A 13,222-nucleotide genomic window follows, 5' to 3' on the forward strand; every position below is an offset into this window, starting at 1 on the left:
ATGCCCCAATGAAGTGGGGAACCTGCAACCCAGGTACATGCCCTTAACCAAAATCGAACCTGCAACCCTTCGGTTCCCAGGCTGACACTCTAACCACTGAGCATGACACTTTAAGAGAGTTTTTCTACATGCCTTCAGGGAAGCAGTTGGGTTGATGATACATTATTATATGGATCTTATATTTTACTTAACTCATTTGATTTCATTTATCCTAGTTTATAACAGGTATTCCTAAAGTAAGATTAAGCTTCTTTTTAAATTTTAATTCCATACACACCTCCATCTCCATTAAAAAGACCTATGCTCCCCTTATAAAAAGCAACTGCAGCGCTAGCTAGGTGGCTCAGTTGTTTGGAGTATCATCCTGTACACCAAAAGCTTGGGGTTCAATTCCTGGTCAGAGCACAAACCTAGGTTGCAGTTGGGGCACATACAGGAGACAACCAATCAATGTTTCTCACATCTGTTTCTCTCTCGCTTGCGCTCGCTCTTCCTCTTCCTCTCTCTAAACATATCCTTGGGTAAGAATTTTTTGAAAAGAGTGTTACTGCAAACAGCAATGAGTTGTTTCAGTCCAAGGAAAAAGCATCTGTCATGTCCAATGAGTAAGACCCAGGGGTTTAAGAACAGAGTTAACCACTGGGTCCTCACCCACTACCCACTACCCACAAATATTTGTGACTGCAGTGATCTGTCGCCAGTTTTTACCCAGACTCCAATTTATGCCTTTTTAGTTTTAGAACAGGATGGTTCGTGGAGAGTTCTAGGGGTGGAATCTGTGACTGACCCAAAACAGTACACAAAACTGTGGGTATGTAAATGTGTGGGATGTGTATACATATGTGTCTAAGAACCATAGAGTCAGAATGCCAGAATTCAAATGTTGCTTCTATTATAGCCAAATTATTCTCTCAAGCATTAGTTTTCTCTTCTGTAAAATGGAGACAGTAACCATACTGTCTTCATAGGTTTGATGTAAGGATTAGGATTAGAAAAAGTATTTGACACAATGCCCGAACTTTTCAAGTCCTCAATAAACTCTGCCAGCTGTTGATACAGTAATAATAAGATCTGAGCCATGGGACCTTGAAGGTTATCAGGCTTTATCTCATTTGACAGATACCAAACCAAGTTCCAAAGAGGTTAAAGGACATGCCCAGGGCCTCCAGCCAGTTAGCAATGGGCCCTCTGGTGCTGCTGTTTTACATACAGCCACAACAGGTAACCCTACCAGGTAGTCACCTTTCCCTTAAGGCAACACCAGTAGATCATCAGGAATGACACCTGAGAATGACATCACAGCATGCACACAACAAATATTTCTGCAGTGAATGGACGAGTCTGGATCAGAGTGGTGCTTAGATGTTCTGTGCAAGAGAGGAAGTGCTGCTAGGTTCACTGCAAAAGGATGTGTCCAATGAAAAAGAAGGGGATAAAAGGAGATACTGCATACAAGCGGATCAAAGCAATGGGAGCACAACACTCCTGGCAGAAGCTAGAGACAGAGGGGAGGCTAAGGCATTTAAATTGTACCCTGAAACCATGTGGAGCTTATAAGGATTAGTAACAGGGAAGTTATAACACCAAATTCATTTAGAAAGCTCACTCTGGCAGGGATTTTAGAGGACTGGGGGTTCAGAAGGAAATGTTAAGTGGTAAACAATCTTAAATTTCACAATCTGTGAAAATGCACATAATTCCACTTCTACTTCTAGAATCTTTCCTCAGAAATCACATGTGTGCAGGATATTTACTTCATTATTTGTACTGGCAAAAGATTGAAAGGAAACTAGTTAAATAAGTTGCCATACAATAGAATACTATGCAGTAGTTTAAAAAGAACTGGGAAGTTCAGTCTGTAGTAGTATGGAATGACTTCCAAAATTAGTATGTGAAGAAAATCTCTCTGGTATAATGAACAAGATAATATACATCTTCTTAAGTATTTTATCTTGTGCATGCACTATCTGTTCAAACAGATAAAATATAAATAAAATTAATGTAGCCAGGCTGTCCTGTAGACCATCTGTTTCCTCCCTCAACAAATTGACATTCAAATAAACCTGATTGCTCTCTCCGCCAGGAATATAGTCACTGTCAGGGCTCAGTACAGGACCGTCTTCCTACTCCCTTCGTAGAACTAAACACCTTTTTCCTCCCAAAGCGCCACTCTGACTGGACTCATCCATTCACTACAGAAATGTGTGTTGTGTGTATGTGCTGTGTGTGACACAGCAGGTGTTGTTCTTGATGATCCACTGGTTGTTGCCTTAAGGAAATGGCGACTACCTGGTAGGGTCACGGGCTATGGCTGCATGTGGAGAAGCCAGTATAACTTGGGAGAAAGATGTACACTTAAGAGCTCCTGTTTTGTTCTGTTTTAAAGAAACAGCTGGCTCCTTTCTTACTGCCAAGGGAGCAATTCCACCACGAAGACTAAGACCTGATCAAGTGCACAACAGATGGGACGATGAAATGGGGAAAGAAAGAAAAGAAGGAAGGAAGGAAGGAAGGAAGGAAGGAAGGAAGGAAGGAAGGAAGGAAGGAAGGAAGGAAGGAAAGGAAAGGAAGGAAAGGAAAGGAAAGGAAAGGAAAGGAAAGGAAAGGAAAGGAAAGGAAAGGAAAGGAAAGGAAAGGAAAGGAAAGGAAAGGAAAGGAAAGGAAAGGAAAGGAAAGGAAAGGAAAGGAAAGGAAAGGAAAGGAAAGGAAAGGAAAGGAAAGGAAAGGAAAGGAAAGGAAAGGAAAGGAAAGGAAAGGAAAGGAAAGGAAAGGAAAGGAAGGAAGGAAGGAAGGAAGGAAGGAAGAAAGAAAGAAAGAAAGAAAGAAAGAAAGAAAGAAAGAAAGAGAAGATGAATGGAGGGCAGTCAATGGAGTATTTTTACATGCAAGTCTGAGCCAAGGGTCAGTACTTCAGAAATAATAGAGAAAAATGAATCCCTACAACAGAAGACTCCAGCTACTGTGGAGAAAGGGTCACAACATACATCCAATCGTTTTAAAAAATAATCTGTTTTGAACACAGGAAGGGAGGGAGGAAGGAGAAGCCAGGAGGGAGGCAGGCAGCAGCAGGCAGACCTGTCCTTGAATTGTGGCTTTACACCAAATCAAAAGAAAAACACTTCAGAACAAATTAAGACTAAGTATTCATTATCCCTAGAAAAACAAATGGGCAAAAACTTAAGAAAAATAAGAGAATACATTTTACTTCAGTATTCCTTTGGAATGTTAGGGACCACTTCCCCTAATTAAAAAAAAAAAAAGAAGTATAATTAAATAGAAACAGAAAATAAAATAGTGGTTATCAGGAGGGTAGAATAGGAAGTTATATTGTTTAATGGGTATACGTTTTCAGTTTTGCAAGATGAAAAGAGTTATGAAAATGGATGGTGGTGATAGTTGCACAACATTATTACTGTATTTATACCACTGAACTGGACACTTAAAAATGACTGATGGTCAATTTTACTTTATATTTTACCAGTTAAAATAAAGGGGGGGGGGGGGATTAGGATTAATGAGGGACCTGGAACTCAGCTTCATTTCCAAAGCCTGCACTCACCCATCCTAACAAGTCATATAACATGTAAACTTAAGAGGTGAGAAGAGAGAGGAGGTTCTGGGGCTACAGTTAGTCCCACCTCTGCCACCAACTAAATAGCTGGTCATATCTCTGGCTTCCATTTCCACATCTCAAAAAGCTCTAAGTTCTCTCCCAGCCACAAGAATTCTACATGGCACCCAAAATTCTCTTTGTAGAAGCCATCTCTTCCTCCAACAGCCAGTTCCCCCCTCCAAAACAAAGGGTGAGGAGTCATGGAAAATCTGCGTTCACCCTTATTTTCTTTCTTGGAACTAGAGCTGCTGTCCCAATAGAATGTGGCAAAGGGAGATCCCAACTGTCAGGCCCTCAAGGGCAGGGTCTGGCCTTTCCCATCTCTATAAACCCAGAACATCAAAACCAGGTGACTGTGCTCTGCTGAATGTGATGTCACTAACATTCATTTCCTATCCACAATGACCCTCCAAGAGGAAGAACACTGCCCTTAAGCCACAGCTCTGATCTTGGGGAAGCCACTTACCTCGTTTCTCCCTATGTTTTCTCATCTGTAAATTGGGGCTGTTGCTTGCTTTGAATATCTCTCTGGTCTCTAGTGAGGCTCAAAGAGACACAATATGAGGGACTACTATGTAAAGTGGAAAAGATTCAGGTCTATTACAGGCTAAGACCAGAAGCCATGACAGCAAAGGACTGAGAAACTTCTCATCATAAAAATGATGATGACTAATAGGGTAGGTTTATAATGTTAAGGAGAACCTGGAACACGAGCCCAAAGTTCACACGGTTTGCTTGCTTGTTGTTGCCATAGATGCTTCCAGATTAGCTAAAGAGCCTGCTAAAATTAAAGGTGTCCTGGAAGTCATCTTCAAAAATGGCTCACAGCCTGGGGAGGCGGCAGCAGTAGGTGGGGCCAGCAATGAAGCAGAAAGGACACCCTGTCCCCTAGACACCCTGGGGCCTAGATTTCCTCAGGCCATGTGCCTGATTCTCTGCCCTGCAGAGAATGGTCACAGTTCTGCTGGAGGGACAGGGTTGAGTCACACTCACCGAGCTTTCCTCTGTGGAGGCAAATGGTCCAGACTGTCAAGTTTGACTCCCAGATCCTAGGTGGGGTTCCCTACAGTTCTGTGAGGGAACCCCACCTAGGATAAATAGTTCCTAAACCTTGGCCCATTTCTCCATTAGTTAGGAGAGGGCAATGGATCAGTAAAGCCAATATAAATTCTTTTCTTATCTCAAACTAGTCCAGAAAGGGGATGGTGGTGGCAGAGAGTCTAGAACAAGGAAATTTATTACTTTGCTTACTCACCTTCCCTGACCTTATACTTCCATGTGATGGGGAATACAAAGCATAGTTCATGAAGTGTGAACAGAATTTAACTAGTTAATTACATTTCAGAGTATAAGGATAAGTGTTAATAAGAGAAGTGACCAACATGCTAAGGAAGCCTCCCCCTTACCTCTCCTTTTCTCCCCTATTCACTCCCACCACCCCGAAAGTGTCTGGGCCACAGCAGCAAAAGGTATCTAAATGTTGATCAAATCCTAATGCCTCCCATTCTCCCCAGCCCCCAATGACAAAACTAAGTTATTTTTAGATCTCTTTCGTTTATTTCCCTCCCCTCCCCCCATAAATGTCTCCTTCCAATCTTGCTAATCTCTATATCTTCTCCCTTCTTCTGTGCCACTATCTGAGTGCTTCAATAGGCAGAGTCTTCTGTAGGCCTGAGGTCAGTGAGTGCCAGAATGGCACTTTTAATCTCCAGTTCCAAAGCCTAAAGACACAAACATCAAATGCTTGTTAAAACTCTCTGTCTACAAATAACCCTTGGCTTTTCCCTAAGCCTCTTTTAACAGTCTCCAACTTCTCTTTTCTAGAACCTCACTGCAGGATGACTGCAGCATGGACCTGAATGTGGAAGGAAGCCCTAACTCCCAGTTCCACCAACCACAATGAATCAGAAGTAAGTACATCATTCTTTCTAGTACTGGTAGGGGGGTTGGGAGTGCGGTGGGGGGGAGTCTGGATGATCCCCAAATGCCCTTTCAGTTTTGAGAAACCTGGAATGTCTTCTAGGGAATAGGAGGGACCCAGAAGTATTTCCTCTGAAAACATAAGTCGATAAAGTTCTGACTAGAAGGAAGAAACGTGAAATTCAGCCTCTTTATTCTGCAAAACCTATTGTGTGTGTCTCTCCCCCCCCCCCCCAATCTCCCAAGACACATCCTAGCATCTGTCTTCCTTTGCAATGCAGCAAACTAAAAAGACTTCACTTTCCCATTTACAGCTTTATCAATCCATCAGTACATTTGTATAGGCCATCTGTACCCAATGTTCCTAAACTGTTTTTGCAAAAATAACAAACAACCAAAAAAAAAAAAAAAAAAATCCCCCAGCCTCCACACACTAGGTTACTGGAGAGCTGTAGTGGCCCAGAGAGAAAGAGAAAAGATGCAAGAGAGGACAAAAGAGAACAAAACAAGACTCACCCAGGACAGAAGAAGGGAGAGGGAAGGCCAAGTGCCCCCGAGGAGGAATTTGGCTCAGGCATAAATGTCCGTCCCTGAAGGCAGGATACCTACCACTTCTCTAGGCCCAGCTTCATAAAGGACTGACAGGCTAAATCTAGGACAAATCCCTTCCCCTCTCTAGGCCTGCTTCCTCTTCAGTAAAATGAAACAGTTCAACTAAGTATCTCTCAGGGAGGCTGCCATAGTGAAATGATGCTGCCAGACTGGGCCAGAATTTCTGGTCTGCTTGGAATTATTTGTTTGGTGGTTTAGGCCAAGTTATTTTCAGTTACCATCTATAAATTGGATAAACAATACCCACCACACTGAGTTGTTGCTGGCTAGAAATGAGGTAAACATAAAGGATGCAGGACAGTATCTGGAACAGTGGGCCCTTAAGTTTGTGCTGGCTAAGGGCCCTTCCCTGTTCTAACAGCCTTGACTCCCCCAGGGCACTCTTTCAGCTGGGCTGGAAATATAGGCCCTGAGACTAGGCTCAAAACACAAAGTTAGGTTAGACAAAAGAACAGCCAACAGGTTAAACAAGTGAATTGCCAAAGTTCTCTCCCATGGCCTTATAAAAATATTTTTAAAGAACTTAGCAATTCCTCCCCAAAAGTTAAATAAGTGTGTATATGACTATATTAAAGTAGTATTTTTGTCTCAGGGGACGTAGGTGTTTTCTAGCCTGAATATGTTGTATAGAAGAATGAGGGCATGGAGTTTACATGTATGTTTTATACACACACACACACACACACACACACAGAGTTGTTACTTCATTAAATAGGTGCTATTACCCCCACTTTACAGATAAATGGAAGCCAAGGAGCCTAAAAGTCTTTCCTCTTGCTTTTCCATTGCAAAGGGCTCCCTGCTCTTTTGTTTTCCAAATACAAGTTAATTGCCTCTCTTCTGGGAAAACTCATCAATTCCATCCACAAGCATGAATGCTCTTCTAAACCTTTAGCAGAACTGGTTGGACCATGAATGGAACAACCAATCATATCCCTCCCAAGGATCCACTCATAGTTACTTAACTGTTGTATGCTGCATTTACTACAGGCAGTAAGTTCCCGGAGAGACCACCAATTCAGCCTCTTCCTGTCCCCTAAGGTACTCAACATTTACTTGTTCTCTGAAGGGAGAAAAAAGATAACTACAAAAGACAATTTGTGTAGGCAACACCAGATGGCAAAGTAGCAGGAGATTTAAAAGAGGAGGGCAAAAAATCCTAAAGTTTTGGCCAAGTAGCAAAACAGATGCTTGGCAGTAGCAGCTATATTTGGTCCATAGACCCCAGAGATGTATCTATGTGTCATCACACCCCTGTTTGGCTCCCATCAGAACTGACTGGAGCAGGCTTCACTTGGCAAATACGTCTGGAAAGCTAATGTACTAAAGCTGACTTCTTAGGACTCTGTGTTTGCAGCGACTATACTACAATTCAGCAAATATTTACTGCCTGTCTTACGTGCAAGGCTTGGGTGATCACAGATTAAGTGGGTATAATTCTGAAGGAATTCACAATCCACATGAGAGGAATTAGATGTTTATCTGTATAGCACTGTGAAATTGTTACTATGATCCAATAAAAGGGTTTTAAAAAGTGCTATGAGAACACAGGGGAGACAGAAACAAAGACTTTATTTTTAGATTAGAAGTAGAGGGAAGGTGAAAGAAGCAGCTTTGAGCTGGACCTTGAAGATCATGCACATATTTAGTGAGGTCTCAGGGCAGTTTTATATGCACAGTGCTAATTATAAAGAAAGAAAAGAAAATGGAAGAACAACTCACCAAAAGGATGGGGAGGGTGATGTGCGTAATAATTTTGCCTGCCAAGACCCATGGAATGCTGCTGTCTGGTAACAAGAAATAAATATGTCTATATACGTGCTTACTCAAGGGGATGTTTAAGTGCTACATTTTGGTTTTCAAAGTACTCAGAGCTGTGCAGGAAACACCTCCTCCAGGTCAAAAATAGCGAACCTAAGAGAACTGGCTGGTACAGTTATGTTTACTTTTTAGCATCTCTGTGGATCGCTTTCCAAAGGCCTGCAAGTGGGATGGTATAAACAGGTCTGTGTCACTTCCTGGTTCTCAGGCCTTCTGCTACATTCCCAGTCAGTCTGGGAAGACTGCCTATTTAAAAATAAACTTTAAAACCTCACCAAAAATCCCCAATTCTAAACCACCCTTTCCTCCTCTATTTCATTCAATTTCACTAAAATTAAAAAGAGATTGGGCAAGAAATGAGACAAAAATGACCAGAGAATGAATTCTCATGTCAAAACAAAATTATATGCTCACTGGGTTCAAGGTCAGAAGATCTGGATTCAATGCATGTCTGCCTCTAACTGGAAAACTTGATCTTGAGAAAGTAAGATGCTTCACCTCTCTGCCCATAGCTGCTTCAGCACACTCTTAACACCAACGCGGTTATCCAATCTTTCTGGACCTCTAAAACAGTAGCACTAATAGCAGAAACCGGTTTGGCTCAGTGGATAGAGCACCTGCCGACCGAAAGGTCCCAGGTTCAATTCTGGTCAAGGGCATGTACCTTGGTTGCGGGCACATCCCCAATAGGGGGTGTGCAAGAGGCAGCTGATGGATGTTTCTCTCTCATTGATGTATCTAACTCTCTATCCCTCTCTCTTCCTCTCTGTAAAAAATCAATAAAATAAAATTTAAAAATAAATAAATTAAGTAGCACTAATAACATACCTCATAGGGCTACTTTAAATATTATATTAGGAAATGCTTATAAAGCATTTGACATAATACCTGACACTTAATGAGTTGTCAAAAATGGTAGTAGGTATTACAGTTATCACCATCTATCATTATTATCATCATCCTCCTCTAAAAATGTAAGAGTTGAGCTAGATGAGTACTACTTAAAGAGCTTCTCTGGCTCCAAAAATCCTGTAATTCTTTAAGTCACTTTCTGTTTCTTTTCTTTCTTGTTTTTTCTTTAGGAGGTGGATGGAAAAGGAGATAAACTTGGTAAAGCATGACAGCCACAAACACTTGAACACACACTGTTAAAACACTAAAATACAACCAGGAAATTCATCAGTAAGTAGAAAAAGTGCATATTACCTTCCTCAATGGAAAAGTCTTAGTCTAATCCTTGCATTAAACCAACAGTATATGGCAAGTTCACTCACAATACACTACCTCTACTCCCATGTCCTCCTGGGCCAGCACAAACTGACTTCACCAACTTCATCTAAACTGTCCACAGCTCCTTAGAGCAGCCCTAAAAGATAGCACAGTGGCCAATCACACATTTCTAATGACTAATCCTTCCGCAAAGTATTTCCATAAGTGCCTTTTCCTTAATATAAATGTTGCCAAAAATCAAACATCCTTCCCAAAAGTTAGCCTATAACAAGAGGTGTTCAACCTTATCAAAGCCAAGGTGCTACATAAATTCAGATGAAATTACATTTTCATTCATTCATTCAATGTCCATAATGTTCCAAACACAGAAGATGCCAAAAACTAATAGGATGGGATAAGTGAGAACAATAAAGATGAGGCCTAAGTTTTTGTGAATGGGAAAAGCTACCACGAGAAAAAGAACACAGGTGGACAAACAGATTTGGCTGAGGAATGTCGTGAATTTCATTCAGGTTATTCCTGGATATGATGAATTATAGGTACTACTTGAACAAGATCCAGAGAAAAGTCTAGCAGGCAAATTAGAAATGAGTATGAAACTGCAGATTACTCAGAGCTTGGGATATAGCCCAGAATTATAAGTCTGTGAGTGGTGGTTGAAATCATGCAAAATAGAAGATCTTACCCAGGAGAGTTGAGAGAGAAGAGAATCAAGTACAAAATCCAGAGAACTCTATAACTCTTTAAAGAGGCATATGGGAAGGAGAGCCTTGAAAAAGACACTCCTCCAAAAAGTACAAAGAAATCAGGTGCGTCAGTCAAGGGAAGAACTCAGAGATTCGAGGAGGATGTAAAGCAAGAATATCAAACTTGCCGCCCATTGGCCACATGATATTTTTTCGACACAGCCAATATACCGTATTTTCCGGTGTATAAGACGACCCCCTAATTTTACAGTTAAAACATAGGTTTAGGCCTATATTCGCTGTATAAGACTACCCCCCACTTCCGAGGCAACACCAGTTCTTTTTTTAATAGACCGCCTCTCTGACTCTGGCCAATCTGAGCAGGCTTTTTTTTTGGTTCAAAAGTCGTCTTATACGCCGGAAAATACGGTAATGGTATGTAAAAAACGTTTTAATAACAATTTTGTAACTTAATTTTTACAATATCCTGTTATACATAATTATTGATAACAAACTACAATGTTTGCTAATGACTGATTACTATAATCGTGTTGCATTAATTTCCCTTACATGCCTTACGCAGAGGCACACCATTTCTCTCCACTGATACTACCGTGTTTCCCCAAAAATAAGACATCCTCCGAAAATAAGACCTAGCACATGGAAAGATAAGACATCCCCTGAAAATAAGACCTACCGCAACTTTGGGAGCAAAAATTAATATAAGACACTCTTATTTTTGGGGAAACAGGGTAGCAGCAAATATTTTAGCAGCTGACTGCCACATCATTAGTCTTGGACTGACTTGTTTGGTGTGTGCAAAAGGAAATATTTCGTTTTTGGAGAACAAGAAAAATAGGTTTGTGTTACACTTATTAATTTGTGCAGTTATTCGGTGTCTGGTAAGTTATTGTTCAATAAAAAACATTAAAATGTTATATTATTTTATGTTAACGATTACTCATTTATTTCAGCCCTTTGTATTCAGCATGTATCTATCGAAATAAACCAAGATTTCTATGAAAATTAAAGCTTTTGTTTTTTTTGCAGCCCACATAAACTTAAACCTTGTATATTTGGTCCAAGTTAGCCTTTGAGTTTGACATGCTTGATGAAAGGGCAAGTTACAGATACAGCAAAGGTCTAGTAAGATGAAGAATAAAAAATGCCCATGGCCAAAACCGGTTTGGCTCAATGGATAGAGCATTGGCCTGCAGACTGAAAGGTCCTGGGTTCGATTCTGGTCGGGGGTATGTACCTTAGTTGTGGGCACATCCCCAGTAGGGGGTGTGCAAGAGGCAGCTAATCGATGATTCTCTCTCATCGATGTTTCTAACTCTCTAACCCTTTCTCTTCTTCTCTGTAAAAATCAATAAAATATATATTTTTTTTAAAAATGCCCATGGAACCCAGCCACCAGGAGATCACTGATGGCCTACTAAGAGCAGTTTCATTAGAGTGTTGTTAATGTAAGAAACATTCAAACCTGTAAAAAATGTTTTTGAGCTTATCTGAGCCAATCAATCAATAATTGCCAGGAAGCAGAATCACAAGGCATTGAGATAATGCTCTGAAGAATGGCAGCTTTTCACCTATTTTTATAAATTATCACCAAAGGTGGGGACATAAGTGGATTACATTCAGTCCACTGGTGAAATATTAAGGAAGTGGGAGATAGCATATCGGGGAAACCTCTGAGATTGGATAAAAAGTAAAATGATAAGCACATGCTTCTTTTACATAAGTGGGCATAGGATAGTTAACAAAGCAATGAGGGTCTGGCCAGCATGGCTCAGTGGTTGAGCATCAACCTATGAACCAGGAGGTCATGGTTCAATTCTGGTCAGGGCACATGCCCAGGTTGTGGGTTCAATCCCCAGTAGGGGGGCATGGAGGAGGCAGCCAATCGATTATTCTCTCTCATCATTGATGTTTCTCTCTCTCTTTCTCTCTCCCTTCCTCTCTGAAATCAATTAAAAAAAAAAAAAATCAGTAACAAGAAGGGATTTGTGGTCTGCTCCTCTGCACCACTGGTTGTACCCTAAGAGGTTCTGAAAAAGGGAAGTTACAAGTTACTCTGACATTCCATAGGTATGTTATCTGAAATGCAAAAACACCATAGGCTCAGTAAAGATCTTAGTTGTCTTTGTCAAGGAAGATACTCGCCTGGGACATGCCTACCCACACAGACTGCTTTTTAATTAAAGTTTTAATTTCAGACCATCCTTTGTGGTTACTTTAGGTCTCCCGAGTTTACAAAACCACCATGCAGGCCTTCCTTGAGTTAGCCAGGTTAGCGTTGTGGCCCCTTTTCATCCACAATGGTAAAAGCAGATCATACTGACTCTACAATGAATTCAAAGAGGGCAAAACTATTAGATGATGGGAAGAGAGTTGGAAAAGAAGGGAGAAGAAAGGCTGGATAATATAGCTAGAGAGAATTTATATCTTGTAAGTTGTATCTTCTCAGTTAACCAAGGACTTAAGACTTCTTGATGGTCCCAATTTCTGCCATTTCCCCCCTTTCTATTCAAATGTCACCCAAGTATTTCCTCCTGAGGTTCATTCAGGTTCAGGATTCTAAGAGCACGTTCTTCATCTCCATCTACTGAAGATTAACAGCCCCAATGAGGTATGCACTTAAGCCAAACAGACACTATCTTCTCCATCTTGCATAAATTCCAAGAAGCCTCCTAATTTATAACCAAACCATGACTCTTCCTGTCCTCTTTCTCACAAATTACCCAAACTTCCTGTGAGTTGTCAAGGTTGCACTGCGAGGCCGCAAGCAAAAATGAGAAGCAGGAATTTGCCCATTATTCCTTCCATTTTGATTAATTGTATGCCCTGACCCCCATTTGTGCCCTTCCTTACATAATCTTCGAATTGTACTGAGTTCCTACACCAAAGACTCCAGTTCTAGCTTCACTGTTTTAGCTCTCTCTATGTAAGGCTCTAAATCAGGACCCTAGAAGAAAGGAATTTGATTAATTCACAAGGGATATTCCCTAAATCCCCAAAGAGACTCCAAAAGTAATCTCAAATTAGTCAAAGTTGAGGCAGAGGCACCAAATGAAAAACTTCATGAAGCCCAGGTAACATCCTGGATGATATTAAGAGGGCTTATGATAAACAAAGCAAATGAGAAAGAATCATAAATTAATGAGAAAGTCTAATATTTCCCCTCAGACAAGGCATCTGGACTCATTTCTAATATATATCTTCCTTAAGGAACTCACTGGCTTCATTCAACAATATACTGAGCATTTACATAAGCTAGATTCCATAAAACATAAAAGATGAAGGAAAGTACTTGTCATTAAAGAGTTTATGGTAAAGT

The 13,222-nt window shown here is 40.8% G+C and overlaps 1 protein-coding gene across 2 annotated transcripts in view; it reads right to left on the reverse strand.

The window, feature by feature from the left end:
- SUSD6 (sushi domain containing 6) overlaps positions 1-13,222 on the reverse strand; it is a 92,982-nt gene that overhangs the window by 47,400 nt on the left and 32,360 nt on the right. The gene's annotated exons all lie outside the window — the stretch shown is intronic.

Source organism: Pipistrellus hanaki (genome assembly GCF_964339955.1).
Source record: "Pipistrellus hanaki genome assembly, chromosome: 1".
In the NCBI taxonomy this organism is placed as follows: domain Eukaryota; kingdom Metazoa; phylum Chordata; class Mammalia; order Chiroptera; family Vespertilionidae; genus Pipistrellus; species Pipistrellus hanaki.